The sequence below is a fragment of the Odontesthes bonariensis genome, chromosome 6 (genome assembly GCF_027942865.1).
Source record: "Odontesthes bonariensis isolate fOdoBon6 chromosome 6, fOdoBon6.hap1, whole genome shotgun sequence".
NCBI classification, from domain to species: Eukaryota; Metazoa; Chordata; class Actinopteri; order Atheriniformes; family Atherinopsidae; genus Odontesthes; species Odontesthes bonariensis.
The window spans coordinates 1,850,167-1,856,502 of record NC_134511.1 but is presented as its reverse complement, the minus strand read 5'-3'; the positions used below and the strand labels follow the sequence as shown (position 1 = coordinate 1,856,502).

The 6,336-nt window shown below is 44.2% G+C and overlaps 1 protein-coding gene across 3 annotated transcripts in view; it reads left to right on the top strand.

The window, feature by feature from the left end:
• The first annotated feature begins 3,176 nt into the window (after positions 1–3,176).
• The window catches only part of ogdha (oxoglutarate dehydrogenase a), a 46,730-nt gene continuing 43,570 nt past the window's right edge, over positions 3,177–6,336 (top strand). For all 3 annotated transcript variants that reach the window (XM_075467004.1, XM_075467008.1, XM_075467005.1), the window contains exon 1: positions 3,177–3,267. The gene's annotated coding sequence lies outside the window, so the exon portion shown is untranslated. The remainder of the gene's footprint in view (positions 3,268–6,336) is intronic.

Below are 6,336 nucleotides of genomic sequence, written 5' to 3'. Positions count from 1 at the left end.
CCTGGACCTGTCTGCAGCATTTGACACAGTGAACCACGACATCCTTCTCTCTACCCTGGAGGGAATGGGGGTTTCTGGCTCTGCACTCTCCATGTTCTCATCCTACCTGACAGATCGCTTCTACCAGGTCACACTGAGAGGGTCTGTGTCGAAGCCACGTAGGCTCACCACCGGGGTTCCCCAAGGTTCGGTCCTGGGTCCTCTTCTTTTCTCCCTCTACACATCATCTCTTGGTTCTGTCATCCACTCCCATAACTTTTCCTACCACTGCTGTGCAGACGACACCCAGCTGATTCTGTCTTTTCCCCCTTCTGACACCCAAGTGGAAGCATGCATTGCTGCGTGTCTGGCAGACATCTCGGGGTGGATGTCGATGCACCACCTTAAGCTCAACCTGGACAAGACTGAGCTGGTGTTTCTCCCGGGGAAGGGCTGCCCATTCAGAGACCTGGCCATCACCATGGATGACTCTGTGGTGACATCAACCCGGGCCGCGAGGAATCTGGGTGTGACCCTGGACGACGAACTGTCGTTCTCGCCAAACATCGCATCAGTGACCCGTTCCTGCCGATTCCTCCTCTACAACATCCGGAGGATTCGCCCCTTCCTCACCGACAAGGCAGCACAGGTGCTCATCCAGGCTCTTGTCATCTCCTGCCTGGACTACTGCAACTCGCTCCTTGCTGGCGCACCGGCTTCTGCCATCAGACCTCTGGAGCTGGTTCAGAAAGCTGCTGCTCGTCTGGTGTTCAACCTCCCAAAGTTCTCCCACACCACTCCCCTTCTCCGCTCTCTACACTGGCTCCCTGTAGCTGCAGCATCCAGTTTAAGACTCTGGTGCTGGCCTACAGGGGAGTGGAAGGAACAGCTCCTTCATACCTCCAGGCTATGGTCAAGCCCTACACCCCCGCCCGACCACTTCGCTCTGCAGCCACCAGGCGCCTGGCTGCCCCGTCACTCAGGGGTCCCTGCGCACGATCGACACGGTCACGGCTTTTCTCTGTTATGGCGCCCCGATGGTGGAACGATCTCCCGACTGATATCAGGACAGCTGAGTCGCTGCCCATCTTTCGCCGCAGGCTGAAAACCCACCTCTTCAGGAAAAACTACCCTGATCCGCCCTCTTAGGACAGCATCTGCGCCGTCCTAGTTCCCTACGCACTTATTGTTTCCTCCACCACTGGCACCCTCTATACTTTCATTACCCCCTACCCGAACCAGGGTTTGCATCCCCACCCCGCTGTGACTGGTGTGCAGTTGGTGAGAGGCTGGTTGGTTATCGCACTTACTCTAGCACTAGTTTTGCTCTTAGCTGTTTGGTATTAGAAGGAAATGCACTTATGATTTCTTGTGACCTGAAGTTCTTTTGCCTACCGATGTTGAACGCACTTATTGTAATTCGCGTTGGTTGAAAGCGTCTGCAAAATGACCGTAATGTAATGTAATGTAATGTAATTTCAGCCGCTCGTATCCACGACAACCTCGTTCTTTGGGTTTCTGCCCACATGTGCCCACAGGTGAGGGTTTAATTCAGTTGAATCCACAGGGTTACAGCCAGAGGTGGGTAGAGCAGCCAAAAATTGTACTGAAGTAAAAGTACTGTTACTTCAGAATAATGTGACTCAAGTAAAAGTAATAAGTATTCATCCAAATAATTACTAGAGTAAGAGTAAAAAAGTGCTTGGTGAAAAAACTACTCAAGTACTGATTAACTGTTGAGTAACGTCTGATTTATTTGTTAACACAAGCATTCAATCAGACAGACAAAAATACTAAATAATCATCTTTAGGCAAATTAGAGTTCATCCAATTGATAAAATAAATTAAAATGAATTAATTACAAAATAGCTTAAATTAAAATAATCCAGGTAAATTGAAGAACTTCAATAAAAAAGAAAAGAGACTTAAAAAAATGTTTAAAACATATGTAACCCATATGTAACCTAAAAACAAACATTCACCTATCCATGGGGGGAAAAACGAGTTTAGGAAACTTAGCGCTACATGTTTCCTCAAGTTAGATGTTGAGTTTCTGCTGAAATGTGCGTTTGTTTTGGTTGACACAGAAGACACATAATGTAGCTGTAAGAGTAAGAGGAGTTTCTTCTTCACAAAATCTACTCAAGTAAAAGTAAAAAGTATAGGGATTTAAAACTACTAGAACTCCTAGAAGTATAATGTTCAAAAACTCACTCAAATGTAACTCGTTACTACCCACCTCTGCTCTTCACCACATGAGGGTAAAGATCTGGTTTCTGTCCCTCCTGAATCTGAGGTCGGAGCCTCCTCTTTAACACCCTGGAGGAAACTTCCCTGTGATTATATGTAATTATATTAAAATGGATGCACAATATTTAAAATATAATCATCAAATATAAACTTTTCCATCATATTAATTTGTAATTCAGTATTTCCAAACAGATATTTTTAACTGGAGGTTCAGAAGGAAAATATATTTTCGATTAAATTATTTAGATAGATAGATAGATAGATAGATAGATAGATAGATACTTTATTCATCCCAATTTGGGAAATTATTTTGTTGCAGCAGCGTACAGTATAAAAGATATGTAAACAATTAAAGGACAAACAAGCAAATAGAATACATAGAATAGAATTAGAATAGAAATAAAATAAAAATAGAGAATAAACATTAGCTATATACAAATCTACAGTATGAAGAGTAGGGTAAATAATAATAATAATAATAATAATAATGAACATCAGTAAACTAAATAAAAACAGATTTGTACATCTAACAATAAAGGTAAAAATAATGGGGTATATGGATAATTTACACTATGAGGATATTTGTGCAAATATTATTTGTGCAAAATTAGCAGTTTTATTCATATAAAATTTTATTCTATTGCAAATTAGCTACAGAAAGCTTTATATCATAAGCTTGCCTTTATTGTAGTTTCTGATTAATTAATAAATGCTAATAAAAAATTAATTTATTTGTTAATTATTCAAATATAAATTAATACAAAAATGTTAAAATTAAAAGGACATTATCTATGATTTTACTGCCTATTGAGAAAAATACACATTATTGTTGTTGTTAATAATAATAATAATAATAATAAATAGCTTGAAAAAAATGTTTATTCCTGAAACCCCGCCCCACTCTCTGTACGTCATGACGTCAGTGCTGGCCTGGGCCCCACGCTCCGCTCCCCCAGAAGCTGTCATCATTTTACCGGGAGAGGCGAAGGGCAACTGGGATACCGGCCGAGAGTGGAGCCGCTGGGACGCTTCTTGGAGGTCAGTAACCGGGTCTGTGAGACCGACATGTAGCTCGAGTTAACGGTGTGTTGTGTTCTGTTCCACAGACAGGGGTTCGGGTTTTTAACTCAAGATTAATTTAAAAATTACGTGCGGAGGAATGTGACAAACACAAAACCTGCTAGCATGCTATGCTAGCCTCTAGCATGCTATGCTAGCTGCTAGTCGGCTAATTACATAACCTGATGCGTTAGCCCTCCAGCTAATCATGTTACCGATTAATATTTAAGAATAAGGCACCCAATCAAAGCTCATATGCCTGCTTTTAGCATTTAACACTGTCCCGGGAGGTCATTTTACAGTGTTTTGGTTAAAGCAGGCAGTCATTTTCGGGAACTCATGACTCGTGAAAGGACAAACTGAAAGACGGGCCTGTTGGCCAATAGAGAGCTTGAAATTCTATTTCCGGGCGGGATGTCTCGCAGGCAGCCAATCAGGAGGGCCGGTGGGCAGGTGATGGGCGGGTCCGGGTTGGGCTCAGGGTGAAGGGGAATGGAGGCGGCGGGCAGGGAGTGGAGCCCCAACAAGGTCAAAACACCGAGAGAAAGTCCGGCTGGGGGGCACTCCGACACGGACACGGATCGGAAGCCCCCCCGGCCTGTTGTTACGGGCTTTCTGAAATCATGGAGGCTGTTTCTCACTCAGCAGAGTGTAAATAAAAACAGCTGTTGACCTAAAACACGGTCCTGTTGGGGGGCTTCTGCCCCCGCAGGGGTACAAAGTGAGGTCCAAACCCGGCTTAAACTCCTGATACGGTTCTGATGTGCTTAAGGAACTACACAGGGAGAGTAACTGTAGGGGGGACACTAAATAAACTGTTAATAAACATTTTATAATAAGTATGTGCAGACTTTAGTCCATAAGGGATCAGAGATGTTTCTGAGATGATTTGTGTCCAATCAGGGGACAGTTAACCTGACCTCCCAGCAGGATTTAGCTGTTTAACTGACCGTACCCGTCCCAGTGTGAAAGCAGAGTTTGGCTGCAGTTAAACTACCACAGAAAGGCCGTGTTCAGGTTATTTAACCCTGAGCCGGTACAGATGAGGCCTGTTCACACAGACATAAACACCAGGGCCTGCAGCTGTCTGCTAACCAGCTGCTAACCGGTTGCTGACCGGCTGCTCACACGTGCACACGCTGCCTCTTTTTCTGCTGCTCGGTGTCGACAACAACAGGAAACATCATAATTCAGGAGTGTTAGTGTAGCTGTATATGACAGGGCACACAGAGGGTTTACATGGCGTTCTCTGGAGAAACCGGGTTAGGTCCAGTAACTGGTTCAGTAAGGCAGGATGAGATATAAAGGGCAGCTTTGCTTTGACAGTGAGCAGGTAAAAGAATTAAAAAGCTGACGGAGCAGGATGAATGAGGCAGAGTTCTACAGACTTGTAGTCAGTCGTTCCCTGTTCTGATGGAGGCTCTGAACTGCTCACAGGTCAGAGTATTTAGTTCTGGAGATCAGATTGAGTTCCAGATGAAAGCTGTGGGGACGTGTTGCACAGCCTCGTGTCAGATGTCCGACCTCAAACTGAAGGGACATGATCTTATTTCTATGAGCCACATCAGCCTTGGAATGTTTTTATCCTTTGCTTCGACAGTTTCTTTTTGATGAAAACGGGGTTTCTATTTAACTCCCTCCGGGCTTCCATAGATCTGTGTAGAGACCCAAAGAAGGAGGTCGTGGATACAAGCGGCTGAAATGAGTTTCCTTCAGAAGGGGACGGGGCTTAGCCTTAGAGACAGGGGGAGGAGCTCCACCATCCAGAGGGAGGAGCTTCACCATCTGGGGGAGGGGCTTCTCCATCCAGAGGGAGGAGCTCCACCATCAGAGGGAGGATGAAGATGGATAGATCTCAGACGGAGGCATCTAGCCCAGGGGGAGAAATGCGGCTCACTACCAGATGCTAAAAACCTGCTACAGAGCAGCTAAGCTAACGTTAGCGGGATCGTTGTCAGACAGCAGGGGAGCCGGTGGGAAGATATTACGACTCAGCCTTGGTGCACGTTGCTGTTGGACATTTATACGGTGGAGACGCCGGTTTATCCACAGGACGAACACTTTGGGCCCAGGTGGGAGCTACAGAGCAGGAAGCTATATTTATTTACCCCAGGAGGGAAAGTCTCGCTGCATTTATTAGTTTTATGGCTCAAATTAAAACAAAAGTTGTATTTTTTTTTGTTTTGTTTTTTTTTTTTTAAATGAAGAAAACTACAACAACAATAATCCTTTAGAAGCTTTTATTTTGAGCCGGATCAAACCCAAAGGCAGCGTCGGATTCAGCCGCTCAGCTCTTTGAACAACCTTTATTGAGCTGTCGGTGTAGAACAGTACTCTGACTGCAGGGAATGCAAACAAAGATGGAGACATAAAGTTTAAAGTTGAAGGGTGGGGCTCTGCTGCTTTAACTCTTCGCTCTGACTTCATTTCCTGCTGTCGACACGCTGGCTGCTGCTTCTTCTTCTTTCTCTGATATGAAACCAGGTTTTGTTTCGTCTCTGAGACACGATCAGCTGGACTAAACTCAGGAAGTTCTGTTCTTTGTTTTTTTTTATTTGGGCGGATGAAATCTGATGTTTGAGGGTCGGTGACTCAGTTTGAGGTTTAAACCGGAGGAGAAAGCAGCCAATGGGCCACGATTCACTTAGTTTTAAATGAGTTTAGTCTTCTAAAAGCAGAACATCCCTGGAGAATGAGTCAGAATCCATTCTCAGTAGATCTGTCCAAACATTTCAGTCTCTGAAAAGTTGCTGTTTTCACACATGAGCTCTGAATAATCATGAAACAGGTGTCTGTTACACCTGTTCCGTGGTAAAAAATGAGGCTTTAAACTGTTTGTTTCCCATATTTTCCTCCCAGTCTCTGCTCCAACCCATTGAGTGTTGAAGGATTGGATTCAGATGAAGAATAAAACAGTTTTATGGCTGTTGGAGCAGAAAAATAATGAACAGTTATGGAGATTAAAGGAGTAAATAATGGAAATAAAATGCAGTCTGTGGGATAAAGGACATAAATAAGACGGAGTCTGCTTTCAGAAACAGACTCCGA